The following is a 21,041-nucleotide window of genomic DNA, read 5'->3' as shown; positions in this document are numbered from 1 at the left end:
TTCAAAGGTGAAAGACCGAAATATAAATCCAGAAGAAGATGTATTAAAACATATTGTTTTCTTTGCGGTTTCCCCTGTATTTCATTAAATGTGGCATTGTGAAATCAGCCTGTAGCCCTACGGAATGCAGCCACTCTCCCGGTGACAGCGGCAGGAGCCGAGAGGATTAAATCAGAGCTCGAACAGAGAGTTAAAAAAATATGGGCAACTAGAACATAGATCATAGAACATTTTTATTAAACTTTCCTATCTGCTCGGCCTTACTGAAGTATTTTAGCTGCATTTTAGCTTCTATTTATATACTTTACAGTAGATAGTGTTTAGTAAGAGAAGAGAGATACAAGCGCTAAACCCCCACAATAACCAAACCTTAACTAAAGCAGGAAGATCAGTTTCTGCTCGAGACAGCCGTTTTCTGAACTGTAAATCTCTGGCTGGAGACGCTGTGTGTCCGGACTCAGAGGTTGTATAAGAAAAGACTCGGAGAGCTGCAGGCGCAACTCATTGCTCTGCGCTCCCCGTGCGGAATGCGCGTGTCCTCCCTCCTTCATTACCTTCATACACTCCTCTCAAACCATATCAAACTCCTGGAATATTTCGGTGAACAGATACTGGATCTTTCTTTCCGAGATCATAGGCAGAAACAATAAACACGGTGAAAACAGGAAGGTATTCTGATCGTATAGAGAAATGCGCAAAAATACATTTCCTAAAATCCAATAAAATCTAGTTACATTCTGATGCTATTTTGATGTATCTGAATAGTTTTGGCACAGTTGTTACAGCAAAGAGACAAATAAACTTTTTTTAATTTCATTCGAGCTGTAGTTTTGAAAACGTTTTTTCAATTCTCTAAATAATACAAACACAAACACCCGTTGTAAGCGTCTGACCATTGATATTCTTGAATTATAAGACCGTACACACGCTGGCAGGCAGTTCAGCGAATATGATGCCCCTGCAGGGGCCGAATATTAGACAGACTTATACATACAGTCATCGTGTGGAGTTTATTCCTCCTCTACCGCAGTCTTTGCCTCTTGTCACATTTGCGCTTAATTGTCGATTTTTTGTATAGAACACCGAATATCTTGAGGAAGCCTGTCAAGCGAAGACTGATGGATTATTGAGGTGCAAACACTGGTTCAAAATCAACACCCTCTGCTATTGCCGTTGTTTCTTTGATAATTTCTTCAAATTCATCATCTGACCTTCAATATCGAGGGATATTGAGCATAATACCATGCAAATTGTAACTTTCTTTTGATTGCCAGTTTTATTAAAATGCCATCCCCTTTTAGAGTTATTTTAGATGTTTGGCAAGGCGTAATATCCCCCCTCTCACCCTCAGCTAAAATATTTTAAAAGTACAACAACATTACATTATATTGAACAGCGTTTATGTTAACATTTATATTCAAATTAAGGTAAATGTACGAAAATATTAAAATAGAACTCCGGCGATCTGTTGTTTTTGCTTGACAAGTTCTCGAACAATTTTGCATTGTTTTTTAAATTACTTTAGCTGAAGATGCAACGGGAGCATAAGTGAATTCTCCCTCACTCACTGGAACATATAATTCTATAGGTGAATACTAACTGCTTGCAAGTTGCCAATGTCGGTAATTATTGGAAATTCCCGGTAATGTTGACTCTGGTACTCAATTGTTTGAGTAAATATCAAAATAGTTCAGGTTTTGCGGAACAATTAAATTTTTGCAGTGATGATGTTTACTATAGGAAGAAGTGCGTCCCTGGGTGGGATCAAAAAACCCACCTGGGGATTAATAGCCGAAAACGCTAACCGATTGCACCACAGAAATGCTTACACCTTGCTTTTTTTCATTTACATACTTTTGGTGAACAAAAAAATTCGCTCGCATTTCATCTTTCGCAAGCTGTATGATTTTAAAAAAACAAGTTGTTCTGCAAAGGAAATGAATAAACGCATTAAACCAAATCAAGACCTCTTTGAGTGTCCCAAATTACATGTTCTGTAAAACAAGACAGGAAAAAAAGGTACCGCTGGAATTCGGATCCAAAATTTCCTCTTTATGAAACAGGTCTTTTAACCAGCTTTACCACAGCACTGGCAGAATACTATTCTTATACAGGTGGGTACCCACCCTCAAACCTTTGTTCTCTCGCTATTTTACCTTTGCCTACTGCCCTGTCTCTCTCACACCTGAAGAAGGCTCCACGGGCGAAACGTTGTGTTCTCGTTCTTCTTTTTTTCAGCATGGAATAAACCTATTACCTATTCTTATACAGCCTCTTGGACACCGCTCTGATACATCTGAGGTCGATGTGCGCTGAGCCTGGTCGCCGAGCAAAATCATGCCCAAGGGGGTGGCTCTTGTGACGAGGTGGCCGAGTGGTTAAGGCGATGGACTGCTAATCCATTGTGCTTTGCACGCGTGGGTTCGAATCCCATCCTCGTCGGTTTATGTTTTCGACTTGTGATCCGTTTCTAAGTTGGACTTGCTTTCTTTAGCTACTGTAGTAGAGCAGTAATATTTCTAGCGTTGGCTGAACATGGCTTACAGCAGTAGCTGACAGATATAGTCTCTTAATATTTAGATTAAATGTATGCTTTGTACTGCTTTCACCTGATATTAATAGTAGTCCTGATGAACGATTTAGGGACATGGCGCATCTTGAAAATGTTCTTGTTAATTTCAGTTTGGAAAAGATGCACTCACCAGAAGCAGAAACTGGTCGTATCTGCAAAATGCACAATGCAATAGCAATGTCTTGCTATGAGTCCTTACCTGTTACAGGAGGCGTTGTAGGACTTTTTTAGTTCAGAAAAAGCTATCAATTCATCTTACATTTCTACTCCATCAATATTAGCAATGCTATCTTTACTAAGCTCTAAATATAGCTCTAAATAAATGCAAATTTTAAAATACATTTTAAAATAAATGCTATTCCATATGTTGTAACTTTGTGGTATTTAGAAATTTTATCTGAGGATGCAAGGGAAAGTATTATACAACTGTGAAAGAGGCTTGTATTTTAATACAATTTTCGATCAAAAGAAAACCAAAGTCCCTATGATATTACCGTCAATATCTCTTGATATCAACGTTCAGTTGAAAGATTTGAAGAAACTCTCAAACAAGCAACTGCAGTAGCAGAGAGTTTTGATTTAAACCGATGCTTGCAGATCAATACTCCATTCATCCTTGAAAGAAGCAAAGACAGGGATATTTTGAGTGTCTCCATGATCCTCTTCTCAATCCAAAAGAAAGGTTTTATATGATCCTGATCCCACTAGAAAAAGGGTCAATTTCAGCCTGCACTGATGTCCCTTCAAACGTTTTATAAGAACTCTGGACGTTTATACAGTGGAAGCCTGGTCCATTTCTTCTTCTGAACGAGACTATGGGAGTGAGTATTTTGACGTCGAACTGGGATTTAAATAGAGGAACACCACTACATTGGGCTACACGTGTGACAAAGCGTTTGCTTTCCGACCTCTCGATAGCTCAATTGCTGGATCTTAAGACTATAGACAAAAACAGGGGGCATTTCTTATGTCCCTGGTTTGAATCCACCTCGAAGGATGGTGTTTTCTTGTTCCTTAATCAAAAAGTGAAAATTGTGAATTTGTCTTTCACTTTGACGTTCACCCGAAAGCTCAGTATATAAAGAAGTAAAGGCTCCTGTTCTGGATCCTAATCCTAATCCTCACGTCAGATTGTTTTGCTTAGACCTTTAAAATGTACACTGTGGACTGTTTGCTCTTCCTAACACAATTAAAAAGCCGCCGACAAACTTATCGATCGGGAGTTTAGTTCAGTGATAGCGCGCACTTAAGACGCTCCGTTTTCTATCGCCGGCATCTCTGTATTCTTTTTAAACGCGATATTTTTTATTCTTCGTGTGTGAATTTCAGGGAGACTGATAAACCCTTTGTCTGTTTTAAAGATACATTATTTTAAACCAGACATAATGAAAGACGTAGTAACTAGACACACATACAAGACACATGAATAGTAGCGGCTCTGAATGCAATACAAACGCCAATGGCGCAATGGATAACGTGTCTGATTACGGATCAGAAGACTTTAGGTTTGTACTCCTTCCTGGTTCGTGAAGAAGCTTTTAAACCTCACTACTCAACACTGACATCGTAGGGTGTGCGGTCCTACACAACCTTACTATCGACTGGATGAGTCTTCTGTTCAATCTCCGATTCTTTCCGCACATTCCTGCTATTTCACCACCGTTATTGTAGGATAACAGCCACAGACACGAGAAGATATACTATTCCGAACAAATGTCTTAAAAAATCACGTTGAAAAAGGTGACAATACGTTTTTGTTTCTTTAACTTAACCTTACTTTTGCCTGTAAAGTTCACATTATTTTCTGTAGCCGCAAATCCCCAATATTTCTGCTGTTTCCCGGGAAACACAAGCGTGGAGTCAAATCATATTAAATGACACAACACATCTATTAATTTAACACCCAGATGTGACAGAACACATGTAAGACTTACACACAGCTTTTAATATGCTCTAGTGAATTTGCAGGTGTCCTGGGGAGGGAAGAGAACTGATATTAAGGAAATACATATTTAAAGGGGATGTAAGTCTTAAATGTGTTTTGTCACATCTGGGTGTTAACTGAATACTTTTTTAGCATTATTTATTGTGTTTTGACTCTATACTTGTGTTTCTCAGGAGACAGCAGAAATATTGATGTTTACATTTCTATTCACATTCCCGGTGATATTGACTGAGGTAATGCAGAAGCATGTTCTCTATAACAATAAACGGTGCGAGAAGACAGGAAGAAAGGCACCGCTAGGATTTGAACCCAGGACCTCCTGTTTACTAGACAGACGCTTTAACCAACTAAGCCACGGCGCCGACAGAATCCTCCTCTTTTACTGCGACTTGGACACACCGCTCTGAGACACCTGCGTTCAGTCAGCGCTGAGTCGGCTGGCTGAGCACGTTGCCTCCTTTACATTCAATAGGAGCCCCGACACTAAGAGAAACGTATAGAAATGGGTTTTATCCGGCACTTTTCATGTCCAATGCGCTTGACATCTCCCACGGGCGACAAAGTTCATTTACAACACCTTTCTTTCTTTCTTCTTTCAGCAGGAGTACAATAATGGCAACAACATGTTTGGAGTTCGGCATTTCATTTAGTCTGCGGAAACATCGTATCGGAATCAACTGCCTGAGATAAAAGAGTAATTGCGGCTTCAGATCGTTTTTACAGAGCATTGCGTTGTTCTGCTCATGCTGACTACACGCTTTAGATATGTCATTTACTGCAAGCGTTGCTTTTCCAGGTTTTTCTGAAATTCCTCGCATTTGAGCCAGCACTAAAATATTTCATTCCCGTCGCTGAATACATCGTGGAAACGGTATTTGCAACGGAATGCTGTCACATGAAACATTTTCGTTATTCGGTTCTGAAGTTTGAAAATGAAAATAAAACGGGGGTCACTTCATAGGCTTGAAAGAAGTCCAAGCAGCATAAAAACCCGTGAATTCTCACAAATTGCATTGTGCTGCACCTTTCTCCTGCTGCTGTTATAAATCAGCCTTAAACATTTGAATGCATACCTTACTGCTGCTAATCACATTCACGTGTTTACGAAGCTTTTTTCTGTCCGTTATGTTTTTGCTAAGCAGTTTCTCAGTTTTCCTTGTACTGTGATTGTCAGCGAACACAACAAGACTGAAACAGTGTAAAGGCAGGTAAAAAAGACAGGGTAAAACGCCTGATTGTCGGGAGTGGGATTTGAACCCGTGCCTCTATTTGGAGAGCGAAACACAAAGCTTAAAAGACACGAATCTGTAAATTTGCTGTTTTAAACCGCTCGACTATCCTGAAGAAATGGGGGCGGATTGTATCAGTCACATCCGATTTTCCGTACATTTAGGACGATTGATACAACTGGACGAACAATTTGTGGCGTTTAGCATGACATGGAAAACGGTACCGGAGCGTTCGGTTCCGGACTACAAGACTCAGAAACAGTTTTTACCCCCGCACTATCAAACTATTAAACTCCCAGCCTCTCTCACTCTCTCCTCACCTCTCACCTGTGATCTGAACCTCACAGTGCCTTCTTTCTTACCAAAAACCCAAACACACATTGAAAATCTACCTCTCCCATACATGTCAAAAGCTCACTCCCCATAATTTCTATCTCTTTATTTCATTCTTTTGATGCATGTTTTTGCACATAACCTGTTACCTTTTTGTTGTTTTGCACACTGCCTGTTGTTGTTTTTTGCACATCGGCTGTTATCTCTATCTTCCTTTTGTTATATAATTGTATTGTTGTGTTTTTTTCTTGTACTACTTATGTCCGAGAGCTGGTAAAAATAGCATTTCGTTATACCATATACCTGTGTATGAGTATAATGACAATAAACTTGGACTTGAACTTGAACTTGACATAGTCTTGCAGGCAGTATATTATTTTATCGTTTACTCGTTTAAAAAAACATGGTCTTCTTGTTCCTAAGTCAGATTTTTAGTGCTTTCAACCTGGACTGACAGCTCACCCGATCTGTTTGTGATCAGACCATGGAGTGGGGGGGCTGTACCAAGCGCACGTTCCTTCCCAATGCTGAGGCGATCATTCAGAAGATGGTTGTGAAGAGAGACAAGCTTTGTCGACTAAAAAACAAGGCAGGATATGCAAGAATACTAATCACTGGCGACAGTTATGCTCTCTTACTATTGAGACTCTTACATTGCGAGTTTTTTTGAAGACTTTGAAACTAAAGGAAAGTGGAGACAAATGAAACAGGCACGGGTGGGGTGAACCCACGATCTTCGGTTTACAAAACCGACGCCTTACCACTTGGCCACCGCACCTTCGAGGAAACACGGGAATAATGTTGTCCAAATTATTTTTTTCTGAATCTGGTTTACATCGCCTGGAGGCAGCAACAACAATAAAAGGGATACTTAACAAGGAGATACGCTGTAGCAGTGCGACTCCAACAGATGCTCCTGAAGAGGCTGGAGGTTTAAGCCAGCTCCTTAGAGCACTTGGCCACGTTACTCTCAACAGCGGCTCTTCAGCTCTTGTTGTTTGACCTAGTGTTTTTATAACGCGTGGAATTGACCGCAGCTTCGTTTTCTGAGATGCTTTCTCTCACGTGGTGAAATCTCGACCTCTTTGGCATCTCTGGCTATAGTTCTTCTGTAGAGCAGGCTTTCACACCTCTGCTTTTAGTGCCCTTGAAGTCATTTTATTTTTACAGGAAGACGCATTCCCTAACGATCTTTCCTGTTTTAGAAATGCTTCATAAGGCGTGTTTGATTCAACGGACAAACAGTATACAAATTGTACAATGCAGATTTATGCGGCATTCGTACTGGATTTGAGTGGGATTCTGAAATACTTCTTGCAAAGGTATTCAGACTTTCTTGAACCTATAATAAAAAAACAGACCTGAAACTCCCTAACTTCCAATCTCTGATGTTGCTGTCCTTAAACTCGGACGTGATGTTCTGCAGACGTGTGCATAATGTCCTGTTTTCTTACAGTGTAGACATTTTGCTGTTCACGCTCCGCATTCATCTGCTTTGTGCATTGTTAGTCCGCACCTGTAACATGTAATGTCAGCCGTCCCCTGTTCTTCTATATCTCTAGCATGACTGCGTCCGGCTGCTCGGCTTTTGTTTGTAAAGTTTGAGCGAGCGCCCCGTTCAGTGTCACTTTGTCACTGTGGTCAGAAAGCATTCTTGATTCTGCTTGAGCTGCTTCATGAATTCTAGCGACTGTAAGAGCTCTTTCTAAAGTCAGCCCTTCCTCCTGCAGCAATTTATAGTCTCTTATGTGCACATTTTTCCACAAGTTGATATCTTAACATGTCAGTTTCCAATACTCCAAAGTCACAAGATTTAGCCAGTTCTCTTAGTGCAGTCACAAAAGCAACAACAGATTCGTCCTGAGACTGAGTTCTCTGCCTAAATTTATGCCGTTCCAAAACCACTTTTCTCCGCGGTGTAAAGTAAGCGTCTAAGGCAGCTACAGTCTGTTCATATGTACCTTTTTCTCCAGGGAGGTTGGCGAAAATCCGCTGCACGGGAGCCCCGATACAGTGCAGGAGTGTAGCCCGTCTCACGGCATCTTGAGCTTCTGTAGATCCACTGGCTATTTAAAAAAAATCTGTACGACTCCATCCATATCTTGTATTCCGTATACAAATCCGGAGCTCCGAGGTTCAGTGGAAGCGGTGGAAAATGCTGGGCATAAGCAAAGCTTCTCGGCGCGGCTGCCATATCTTCCATGGCGCAGGCAAAACGAAAAGTCCTAAAATTCAGAAGTTCGTTTCTACCAGCAAGAGAACTAAAATCTGCAGTGTTCTGCTCGCTTTGAGTCCGTCAAGCACTCATCTCTCGTCGCCATAAATGTTGTGTATCTTAATAAAGAGACGTTTTTATATGATTTTAACTATTTTATTAACTACACAGATCACGCCCTTACACCATATATTCCTGCTTTCTACTCTCTCGTTCTGTTGTCTCGCGATGTCTCCTCACTATACTACATTTAGCATGACTTCTTGTTGCAGTTCAGCTCAAAGCTGGAGATGATCTCCATATTTTACGGAAAAAGTTAAAAGTGTGTTTATGGCTGTGCTTCACATCTACACGAGAGCACTTGTAACAGTACAGACACGCAGTGAGGAGTTCGTGAAGCTTTCAGTTTAGTGCGGAGTTCAGAAGGAGGATTCGCTCGCTGAATGATCTCTCAAGAAATCCCGGGTGAGATTCAAGAGGTGTTTTCTGCAACAGCCACGGCAAGTGTGAAGCAATCTCTGGATTTCCTGAATTTGAACTAAATTATTAGGGTTAGGGTTAGGGTTAGTTCAAATAATTTAGGATTTAACAGAACTAAATGAGGTACATTTAAAACAGCAGCGCAACTCTGCAGCACGTCGAGTGTGCCTGCATTTAGTTGTGTAAACCTGGCTCTCTCTGAACACAAGCAGAGTTCTCACTCAACAGAAGATTGCGATGTGAGTACTGTAATATAAAGCACCTGGAGATGCCAGGGATCGAACCAGGGACCTCATACATGCGAAGCACGCGCTCTACCACTGAGCTACATCCCCGATGGCGAAGGTAATGGAACAGACTCGTCCAGATGCTCACTGATCACAATCCACCACTCACGAAGAATGCCTGCAGTTTCCCACTTTCGCGTTTCCTCTACTACAGAGTAAATGCATGCGAATGAAGAAATAAGGAAGGAAAAATAATCGCATTGAAGCTTCAAGAGACTGGGCACAAATTAATCTATTATTTTTGTATCCAGTCATACGTGCGACGGTGGTTAATTCCCAGACGGGGGAGTGCTTTTTTTCTACTTCCTTACTCGACTGTCTTTCAATTCTGTTTTATTTGAAAGCTTTTTGCATCTTTTAAGTGCTCTTGATTAAACTATGCATAGAAAAACAGCACTACTGATTATTTTCATGGACCGATGCACACTTGTTCTGTAAACTTGAGTGATAAAGCCCTGTCTGCAAATATTGTAGAAGAAAATAAAAGGGTGAAACAACGCCCCAACCACAGGAATGGTAACAGGAAGGATCGTGTTCTTATTTGATAAGTCCTTTTGAGATGTCTTGTCAATGCACACAGGCGTTAGAGCTGAATAATTTACTTTTAGTGGTGTTTTTAAACAAAGATGGAACATGTTATTTCTATACCAGGAAGAAAGGAGCAGACTTTAACTTTAAGAGGCAAAAACGACACCTTATCAAAGCTAATATTTATTAAAATGACATCACAACAAAAGAGTGGAGCCTTGAGTGAATAAAATTAGTTTTCATTGGACGTCTGTGTCTCCATAACTTTGTAGGTGAGAGAGAGGATTGTGATAATTTGCAGGTGCTTCTCGGAAGTGCGTTGGTGGTACAGGCGCCTTCCAAATAATTGAGTCGGGTTTGAATCCCAGCCAGTACAAACCCAAATCTTTTCAAGATAATTTGTGGTCCGCTAACACATCTTTTGAAAAACTACAACAGGTAACACCCCGTGTGAAACATCATGAACATCTGTTAAAGCCTGAGTTTTACATACTCTAACGTAAATAAACGTTATTTTAGTGTCTTCCGGTGTGTGAGCCAATTTCTCCAAAAAAAATATTTGTTAGTCTGTCGGGAGGCTGTGCAAGGTGTTAAGAAATAGAATTTCTAAAAGACAGGTTCCCTAAGGTTAACATCAAGGCAGAAAAAATGCTGTTTTCTCTACAGAAATGCTCTTTACATTTCAGCACTGTTGCAACTCCCTTTATAAAGGGTGTGCACACGTATACAACCAAGGCATTGAAAGTTTTTGTTTTAATTATTGTTCCAAAAAATGTTCCATTTGTTTTTTTTAATGTTGTTGATTAAAAGATTTTATGAAATGTGAAAAAAATCTTAATTTAAAAAAAAGGTCAAAATGCTATTGAAGAAAAATCAGTAATGTGAGGAAAGATGGATTGTGGGAGCCCCTTAACTACCCATGTCATGCTGTATTTCTCACTCATTCTACTGGGAGTGGTGCCGTCACTTCTGGATAAAGTCTGTCAGTGGTCATTCCAGACGGGTCAGGTATGACTGCTCTTCGGCACAAGAGACACGTGACTTGCGAGGATCCCGACAGTGTCGGTGTCCTTTCAGAGCCCGGATAGCTCAGTCGGTAGAGCATCAGACTTTTAATCTGAGGGCCCAGGGTTCAAGTCCCTGTTCGGGCGGCTGTGCCGTTTTTAATTCTATTGTGAATGTCATTCTAAATAGTCTTTTATCTTTCACTCTTCTAGCTTTACTGTGGTTATTTTAAATGTCCATTACTTGTATTTACAGTAGTGTATTTAGTGTTTCATTTCACAAACCGAAAATGTTCAAGTAGATCTTGTCACTCTACTCCACGTAATCATCTAAATTAAATCACAGTAGAGTACAGCTCACACAGTGAGTACTCTTGAATACAACAAGAGGAAGGGCACACTGCACATCATCACGTCCAAGTTTAAAGTGACATTAGAGGTTTGAAGCGAAGTAGTTTTTTTATTACTCGCTCGCTGAACGATCTCTCAAGAAACCTCGGTTGAGATTTAATGGGTGTCTAATAATCACGTTCAAAAAGGTGACGATAAGTTTTTTTTTAACTAGGTAGCCTTAATGGCAACACGGTGTGAGTAGATCTTAAAGCAGCTGCAGACAGAGTACCCGTAATGGCAACACATGTCTGCTTTGAGTTCGCTTTTCTTATTTCTTCTGCAGAACTAGTGGTATCGGAATATGATCCGCATAAGAAGCGCTTTCGGGTTCTGATCATTTTTATTGAGCGCTGCTCTAAACTTTACATTTGCTCGGGCTAGTTTTCCCCATGGAAAAAAAGACATATCCTTAATTACATGATTTCACTTTTTTTCTTATCAACGAGTCGAAAGAAATAAAATATATACTTCACTATAAGTACCACAGGCAAGATGGCTGGTGCTCTAAGGCGTTGCGTTCAGGTCGCAGTTAACCCTGGAGACGTTTGTTAAAATCTCACTTCTATTAAAGAGGTCTTTCTCGTTAGAGTAGAAACGATAGAAGCCTTAAGCGGGAAAAAAATCACAACATCTCGCATTTCACGTGTTTAATGTTAACCGTCTCAGTGGTTGCCTCGGTGATTGATGGCTCTTCTCCCTCGCAGGGTGACGGCAAACTTCTTCAGAGAGGGAGTCCCCTACGCACGGCTTTTCTTTATCAAGAGCTGAGACAACAGAAACAGACTTCAAACTGACATGAATTACTTCTTGAGCGTTTATGACCGTCTTTAAAAGCTGAGAGCAGGTGAAAAAGTCTTTGGAAATGAGGAAATGACTGCTGACAGTAAACAGAGCTGACGCTCAGCTGCAGACAAGCGCTCCTCGTTAGTATAGTGCTGAGTACCCCCGCTTGTTGCGCGGGAGACCGGGGTTTGTTTCTGTGACAGGGCGCTGGTTTAATTTTTTAACAACCTGACTTCACTTAAAAAATACACAACATTTATAGCGACGAGAGATGAGTGGTTGACGGACTCAAAGCGAGCAGAACACTGCAGATTTTAGTTCTCTTGCTGGTAGAAACGAACTTCTGAATTTTAGGACTTTTCGTTTTGCTTGCGCCATGGAAGATATGGCAGCCGCGCCGAGAAGCTTTGCTTATGCCCAGCTTTTTCCACCGCTTCTTCTGAACCTCGGAGCTCCGGATTTGTATACGGAATACAAGATATGGATGGAGTCGTACAGATTTTATTAAATAGCCAGTGGATATACAGAAGCTCAGGATGCCGTGAGACGGGCTACATTACTGCACTGTATCGGGGCTTCCGTGCAGCGGATTTTCGCCAACCTCCCTGGAGAAAAAGACTGTAGCTGCCTTAAACGCTTCCTTTACACCGCGGAGAAATGTGGTTTTGGAACGGCATAAATTTAGGCAGAGAACTTAGTCTCAGGACGAATCTGTTGATGCTTTTCTGAGCCGAGCAAAAAAAAAAAAGCCGAGCAGTAGGACGCAGTCATGCTAGAGAAATAGAAAAACAGGGGACTGCTGACATTACATGTTACAGGTGCGGACTAACAACGCACAAAGCAGATGAATGCGGAGCGTGAACAGGAAAATGTCTACACTGCAAGAAAACAGGACATTGTGCACATGTCTGCAGAACATCACGTCCGAGTTTAAGGACAAGTATCCCTTTTATTGTTGTTGCTGCCTCCAGTTTACATTTGGCCAAGTGGTAAGGCGTCGGTCTCGTAAACCGAAGAACGTGGGTTCAAGCCCCACCCGTGCCTGTTTCATTTGTCACCGCTTTCCTTCAGTTTCAAAGTCTTAAAAAAACTCGCAATGTAGGGATCTCAATAGTAAGAAAACATAACTGTCGCCAGTGATTAGTATTCTTGCATATCCTGCCTTGTTTTTTAGTCGACAAAGCTTATCTCTCTAAACACCCATCTTCCGAATGATCGCCTTAGCATTGGGAAGGAACGTGCGCTTGGTACAGCCCCCGACTCCATGGTCTGATCACAAACAGATCGGGTGAGCTGTCAGTCCAGGTTGGAAGTAACGTTCGAAAGCACTAAAAATCTGACTTAGGAACGAGAAGACCATGCTTTTTTATACGAGTAAACGATAAAATAATATACTGCCTGCAAGACTATGTCAAGTTCAAGTTCAAGTTTATTGTCATTATACTCATACACAGGTATATGATATAACGAAATGCTATTTAGCTAGCTCTCGGACAAAGAAAAAAACACAACAACAATACAATTTTATAACAAAAGAAAGACAGAGACAACAGCCGATGTGCAAAAAACAACAACAGGCAGTGTGCAAAACAACAAAAAGGTAACAGGTTATGTGCAAAAACATGCATCAAAAGAATGAAATAAAGGGATAGAAATGATGGGGAGTGAGCTTTTGACATGTATGGTAGAGATAGATTTTCAATGTGTGTTTGGGTTTTTGGTAAGAAAGAAGGCACTGTGAGGTTCAGATCATAGGTGAGAGGTGAGGAGAGAGTGAGAGAGGCTGGGAGTTTAATAGTTTGATAGTGCGGGGGTAAAATTATTTTCGAGTCTGGTAATCCGGACCCGAATGCTCCGGTACCGTTTTCCATGTCATGCTAAACGCCACAAATTGTGTTCGTCCAGTCGTATCTATCGCCCTAAAGTTACGGAAAATCGCATGCGACTGGTGCAATCAGCATCCATTTTTTCAGGATAGTCGAGCAGTTTAAAACAGCAAATTCACAATTTCTTATAAGCTTTGTGTTTCGCTCTCCGAATAGAGGCATGGGTTCAAATCCCACTCCCGACAGTCAGGCGTTTTACCCTGTCTTTTTTACCTGCCTTTACACTGTTTCAGTCTTGTTGTGCTCGCTGACAATCACAGTACGAGGAAAACGGAGAAACTGCTTAGCAAAAACAGAACGGACAAAAAAAAGCTTCGTAAACATGTGAATGTGATTAGCAGCAGTAAGGTATGCATTCAAATGTTTAAGGCTGATTTATAAAAGCAGCAGAAGAAAGGTGCAGCCTTTGTGAGAATGCGCGGGGTTTTATGCTGCTTGGACTTCTTTCAAGCATATGAGGTGACCCCCGTTTTATTTTCATTTTCAAACTTCAGAACCGAATAACAAAGAGGTTTCATGAGTGACAGCATTCCGTTGCAAATACCGTTTCCACGATGTATTCAGCGACGGGAATGAAATATTTTAGTGCTGGCTCAAATGCAAGGAATTTCAGAAAAACCTGGAAAAGCAACGCTTTCAGTAAACGACAAATTTAAAGCGTGTAGTCAGCATGAACAGAACAACGCAATGCTCTGTAAAAACGATCTGAAGCCGCAATTACTCTTTTATCTCGGGCAGTTCATTCCGATACGATGTTTCCGCAGAATAAATGAAAAGCCGAACTCCAAACATGTTGTTGCCATTATTATTACTCCTGCTACTGTAGTTTTAAGCTTTACAGTATTCCAGCCGGATTAGTACTGATTGAAGAGAGCCATCTACAGGCAAAAGGTGACATAACATCACAGCAGCACCATTTAAGGTGGAACGAAAAACACGCATAAGAAGCTGGTGAATAAGAAGCTACGGTAACTTCAGCCTCGTAGCAGACCCTGGGAGGCACGCTCAAAATAATCATCTTTCCCAGTACTTCAGAGTCATATTTAGAACGCTTTACTGCAATTTTATTTGATTGATGGGAGATGTGAAGCCATCGAGCCTGTACTGCGCTTTCACATTGAAATTGAAGCCATTTCTCCTGCTTTCTCTCAGTGTCCGGGCTGCAATTGCGTGTAAAGGAGGCGACTTGAAAATGAAACGTGTAATCACCTTACAGAGGGTCTTCACGACGGGGTGCGTCAGCTAGTTCTCCATTATTGTCAGTTTACTGGACTTCTGAAGAAACCTATCTACAACGAAGATACAAACTGCACAGTTTAAGGCACATGAAGAGAAATCTGTTTGCTGATTGACTCAAAAAATGTCGATACAAATAATCTGCCAGGCTGATTTACTTGTCCGACCACCTCCCTCCGTCCCCCTTTGCTGTTAGCACAATTCTTTCAGTTTCTTTTCTTGTATTTTCCTTGCTATTTTAGTGTTCCCCATGTATAGATGGATCCACAACCGAAACCGTTTTCACCCTGTGTTTCTGCACACCTTGCACAGTTCCAGTGGCGCAATCGGTCAGCGTGCGGTACTTATACAGTAGTGCACAGCGGAGTCATGCCGAGGTTGTGAGTTCAAGCCTCACCTAGTGTCTTTAGCTACTGAAAGCAACTGTTAAGTTTAGATACTATCAGGTATCTGATGAAGATAAATTAACATCAAACGAAGAAGTAAAGGTTTACTTCGAGTCACAATCAAATAAGGCTCCGCAGCTGAAACATTGTGTTTCCTTCTCTTTTCAGCATGGAATAAACCTTGACTTTTTCCTTTGAAGCCCATGCATGCTGACGCAGCTCCCTACTTAAATTACCATCAGCTGTGTATCTCCAGCTGACCTGTACACAAATATATGAGAGAGGTCTACTGAGACGAGAGGAGCACTGAAGACTTGAAAAAGCTCTCGCATTAGACTCTGTGTTTTTGTTGTTCCCCAGATTTGTTTTTAATGTTCTTTTTCTTTTGAAATTGTTGCGTTTGTTTTTTTTTTCGTAGTTGTTAGACAACTACCGGGATTTACCTAGGTTCCTGGAAGACTTCTTGTTTTGTGTTTGTTGTATTTTCGGGTTACAACAATTGTTTTTTTCTATTGATAGGACCCCACGCATTACTATGGGAGTAGTTAACATTAGTTCTTACATTGTACAGTACCTGAAATTACCACATAAACTACTACTCTGTTTCCTTTTTTTTGACAGGCACAAGTGAAGTTTGTTTTTCCTTGCTGCTGATTGGTAGCTACAATGGGTCAATTGCAATAAACTTATATTCATTAAACTTCGCTGAAATTTGTCAGCAACTCTGTACTAAACCTGTTCTCAATTGCAACAAACCTAAAATAACAGCTGCTGCCCGTTAGATGTTACTGCATTAGGAGTCTAGCTTAAACCACCTCTTCATAGGTTTTAAGCAACTCAGTAGCGGACTAAGCAGAACAATTGATCACATTAGAACTGTCTTGAATGTAATGGAAATAATGTACTCATTAAGTAACAAGGTTATGCACCACTTGCTTGAAAATTATTATTATATTTAACTAAAATTGCTTTCCAGACACCACAAATATTCACAATGAATGTTATCATTACACGTATTTATTAATTAAAGTGTTATTTATTAATAATTAAGTTCCATGTATATCTTTATTAGTAGCTGTATTACAAGTAATGCATATACAGTCTTTATTATAGTTAGTTTTCAGTTATCCTGGGGAGGGAAGAGAATGGAAATTAAGGAAATAAAAATTTAAAGGGCTTTTAAGTCTTCAGTGTGTTCTGTCATAGCTGTGTGTTGTCATATCTGGGTGTTAATTTAGTATATTTGTTGTATTATTTATTGTGATTTGACACTACACTTGTGTTTCTCAGGAGAAAGCAGTAATATATTTTTTTTAGTTTTTTGAGGGTACAGAAAAATTGTATTGTACGGCCAAATGTAAGGTTACATTAAGAAACCCTTATTGTTACCTTTTGCAACGTTATTTATTTAAGACGGTTCTTCAGAATAGTGTCCCTTACGTATCTGTGACTGTGGTCCAACAATAACGGTGCTGAAATAGCCGGAATGTGTGGGAAGAAGATGGAGATGGAACAGGAGGCTTATTCAGTCGATAGAAAGATTGTGTAGGACTGAACACACTACGGTTATGGTACTGGGTTTAAGAGCATTACGATCCTACAGTCTCCTGATCCGTAATCAGATGCGTTATCCAATGCACCACTGGCCCTTGTACCGCATTCCTCAAGTGCACCACTGTGAGCTTGCGCCGCTACAATAATACATCGCCCCAGTCCAAATTTTCTCAATTAGGTGCATGTTTTCTATGTGTATTTAGTTAAACAGTCTTTCATTTTGTCTGTTTTAAAAATTGCATCTCTTTAAAACAGACAAACGAGTTTATGTGTCGCGCTGAAATTCACACATGAGGGAATTCAAACGAAAGAAATCACAGAAAAGATATCGCGCTTAAAAAGAAATCCAGAGTGGAGATGCTGGTGATAGAAAACGATGCATGAGATGCTTTACCTCTGAACTAAACTCGGCTCTTTAATTGTGTTAGGAAGAGTGAATAGCCAACAGTGTACATTTTAAAAATCAAAGCAAGACAATGAGACACGAAGAGAATTCGGAACATGAGCCTCTCCTTCATTGTTTAATGAGCTCTTAATGAACGCCTAAGTGAAAGACAAATTCACTATTTTCACTTTGTGATTAAAAAACACTTTTATCACATGTTAAGCACTCCTGATGGTGTCGAATAGTTCTCTTTTCTACCCTCATCATTTGAGGATCCCTAGCTAAAATATCTTTTTAAACTACAACAAAATTGCAATATTTTGAATACTATTTAAGTTTACATAGTCACATTCCCGTGATATTGACTTAGGCGCTCAACTATTCACTTCTTGTAGTTTGACTTGTGCCACAAGTTTGAAATCTCTGCAACTATCAGGATGCTTAAGGACATCCAAAGAAACCCCATCACATTTAGGGGAGACGGTGTTGAGGTCGGATTAATTTGAAATGCGTCTCTGGGGACTTTTGATTTACCAACGTTATGTTTAACTGAAGGATACGCTGACTGACTGTGCCATAGAAACTAACGCACATCACCTTTCTTCTACATTCACAGGTTTTTGGCTAAAGACAAAAAAATCTTTTTCGTTTCCTTGCCAGCTGGCACTAATTCCTCTGCACTGACAAAACAGATGAGTATTTTATCTTTTGCAATTTGTATGGATTTTTTTAAAAACAAGTTGCTCCAAAAATTAAATGAACACTTCCATTAAATTTAATGTAGAAGCATGTTGCTGTCCATAATGATAAACTGTGTGGCAAGACAGGCACCACTGGGACTCAACCCCAGGATCTCCTGTTTATTAGGCAGGCGCTTTAACCAACTAAGCCACAGCATTCTCGCAGCCTAGTGTTAATCCTGCATCAGCAGGGTCAGCTTGTCGGCACGCCCGTCTCCATTTGGTGGTTTGAGCTGACGTTGCCATGACGTTGCCATTAAATGCGACCGAGAATACTCCAAGCAGAGAACTAAGCCTTGGCATCAGATATCCCTTTTTCAGCCACTTGGACACATCTCAATTGCTCTGAGACACCTGCATTCAGTGTGCGCTGAGCCTGCTCGCTGAACAAAGTGACAAGAAATGGCGTATGTCAAAGGAGTTCAATATGCTTTTTATGTTCAATGGGCTGTCCACTACAGCTAACACTGAAGCGCAGCACAGGCTCTGTGGTTTGACATCTCACAAGGTAAATGTTGAAATTGTAGGTGGAAGAGGAAAATTACCCTCGAGTATGGGGAAAGAGGCCAACTCATGTCCGGAAGGGGCTAAAGTGTGTATGGAGGTGGCCTAGTGGTTAAAGCAATAACTTCTTAATACATTATACTCTGCACAAGTAGGTTTGAACCCCATCCTCGTCGAGGAAGGGCTTTGACACATTTTGACCTTTTTAAACTTGGTGTGCTTTCATTTTGTTTGTTCGCTCCTATACTGTAACAGTAATATTTCTAGATGTGCATGAACATGGTAGGCTGACAGCAGGAACATGTGGCCCACAAGCAGTGACAATATCAGAGGTGTCTGCAGTGTGTTGGTTTGTGAGCAACAATAAAATAACTTGACGTGGAAGCAGGTGTGCCTGCATTAACACAGCCTGCATTAACAATAATAATGGACATCTATTTCTGAGGAGCCTGATTTAAAATCACACAAATCCGGTAGAATCTATATCTATACAGTATGTCTACTTACTCTATCTGTATCTCTACTGTATCTGTATCTATAGATATACTCCTTAGATCTATATTGTATCTATATTTATATTATTATTGATATATATTGGATATTTGAAAACCCTCCCAGTACCAGGATTTCGTGTCGTGGCAATTTTTCGTCTTGAGTATTTAAAACTGCAGCGCGCACAGTTTATTATCATCAATAAAAACCCACCACAGCCAGATAGCAGATTTGACATGTAAATTTCGTGTTGGTTTGTGATTTGATCTGAGGCGAGTTCTCTCTGCCAGAGAACAGAAGAATGCTCTCGGTGCAGAAGCACACAAGTGTACAATAGATGACATTAAAGCACCAGGTTGTGTTTCTATGCCAGGAGCTGTTATTGAGGATCAGCTGGGCGAGAGTGTTGATGTACCGGAGCTCTCTGCTTGTGAGGAGCTGACAGGCGGGATACCTGCTGTATCTGCTGAGATGCTTGTGTACTACATTGCCAACAATACCCGGAAATGTGGGCGGAAGTGAGGGCGATCAAGTGAAGACACAAGAGTATTCATGTCCCTTCTCCGAGTCTCTTTATTAAACAGTACAAATACGAGAGCGGTACACAACAGAGCATTTCAGCAGGAATTGATGGCGGCTTCTATCAATGACAATTTGAAGTTTGCACATTTGAGATATTGTTATTATTATCACACTCCTTCACGGGCTGCTTCAGTACGGCGTTGTTTGACTTTATTATTCTGTTAATACTTATTATCTTTTAAATCATAAAGGGGGTCTGGCTGACTACTGCACCTCACACCCTCTCTGCCCAGACGGGGGGGGGTGAGAACAGATGTAGAGCAGCAGATAGAAGAAAAGTAACAGTTTAATTACAATATATATTAATATATCAGGGAAGTTATTGATCATTAGTTTCACGTGAATTTAATGTTCCAGATCTCTGTGTCAGAAAACATGATGGGAAGTGATTATTGTAAAATGTTTTTTATGTTTATGTTTCTGAGTTTGAAACGAGTCCCCTGCAGACACTGGTGTCTGTGGTTTTTGGGATGCAGCTGGGAAAGACAAGCACAGTCTCCATATTCTCAAGCTGGTGATATTTCCCTGACCCGTGTGTGTGTCAGTAACAAAATGCCCTCTGTACAAGACAACTAGAAACTTCTCTGCACAATGTAGGTATTTCTTCTATGGGGGCTGTTTTACCAATAGAAATATAATTGTATTGTCTATCTGTCCATTTTCTGACTACTTTTTCTAATCCAGGATTGTAGGGGAGCCAGAGTCTGTCCTGACAAGCAATGTGTGTAAGACGTCACACAAACCCTGGACACAGACACACAAACACACACACCTTGGATGGGACTCCACACTGTCTCAGGGCACACATAGACACACACACTCACACATCCTGGACAGGACGCCAGTCTATCACAGGACAAACACAGTCACACATGCACACACACCATGGACGGGACGCCAGTCTATCACAGGGCACACACAAACAGACACACACACACTCACAACAGGGCCAATTTTCCCACAAGCCAATGAACTCACCAGCATGAGACTGGGACTATAGGAGGAAACCCCAGTGAACACAAACATGCAAACTCCATACATACAGTCCCCTAGGAACTGAAGCCAGGCAGTGATGTTAACCACTGCACTACCCTGCCTCTAAGGGGTAGCAGGTATAAAAGGCTGAAAACAAGACTTAATATTGTGTGTATTTCTGTCCTCTGTAGAGCAGTTAGTTTACAGCTCTGTGCTCATTACTGTGTCAGCTGATAAAAACAGAACCATTGAGGTGTTGAAGTTGTATGGTATGGTTATTGTGCAAAAGTTATGTGGTACATGTTTGTTTATTTCATTCAGGCTTTGTTGGAACACTTTAAGGTCTTTAAGTAGGCATCCTGAATACAGTGGTGGGTTTCATTGGTCTGGACCTGTAGTGCCGTTTAAGTGAAAGTGAAGAAAGTATTTAATTTCTTCTCTCACACTGCAGAATCGCTGAGTGTAAAACAAGAGGGAGCTGTACTGGCAGGTTAATCTGGTGTGATGTATTATTTTGTCAAACAACAAACAA

At 40.8% G+C, this 21,041-nt stretch overlaps 4 non-coding genes across 4 annotated transcripts; 2 read left to right on the top strand and 2 right to left on the bottom strand.

Moving 5' to 3' along the window:
• Positions 1–2,360: 2,360 nt before the first annotated feature.
• On the top strand, positions 2,361–2,442 carry trnas-gcu (transfer RNA serine (anticodon GCU)). The gene has a single exon. It is a non-coding gene; the product is annotated as a tRNA-Ser (tRNA).
• A 2,363-nt stretch (positions 2,443–4,805) lies between these two features.
• Positions 4,806–4,879, bottom strand: trnat-agu (transfer RNA threonine (anticodon AGU)). The gene has a single exon. It is a non-coding gene; the product is annotated as a tRNA-Thr (tRNA).
• A 4,158-nt stretch (positions 4,880–9,037) lies between these two features.
• On the bottom strand, positions 9,038–9,109 carry trnaa-cgc (transfer RNA alanine (anticodon CGC)). Its single transcript has one exon. It is a non-coding gene; the product is annotated as a tRNA-Ala (tRNA).
• A 1,558-nt stretch (positions 9,110–10,667) lies between these two features.
• Positions 10,668–10,740, top strand: trnak-uuu (transfer RNA lysine (anticodon UUU)). The gene has a single exon. It is a non-coding gene; the product is annotated as a tRNA-Lys (tRNA).
• Positions 10,741–21,041: the final 10,301 nt, after the last annotated feature.

This window comes from Lepisosteus platostomus, chromosome 5 (assembly GCF_059453375.1).
Source record: "Lepisosteus platostomus isolate fLepPlt1 chromosome 5, fLepPlt1.hap1, whole genome shotgun sequence".
In the NCBI taxonomy this organism is placed as follows: Eukaryota; Metazoa; Chordata; class Actinopteri; order Semionotiformes; family Lepisosteidae; genus Lepisosteus; species Lepisosteus platostomus.
The sequence above is the reverse complement of the archived record's forward strand: the minus strand, read 5'-3'. Positions and strand labels throughout refer to the sequence as shown.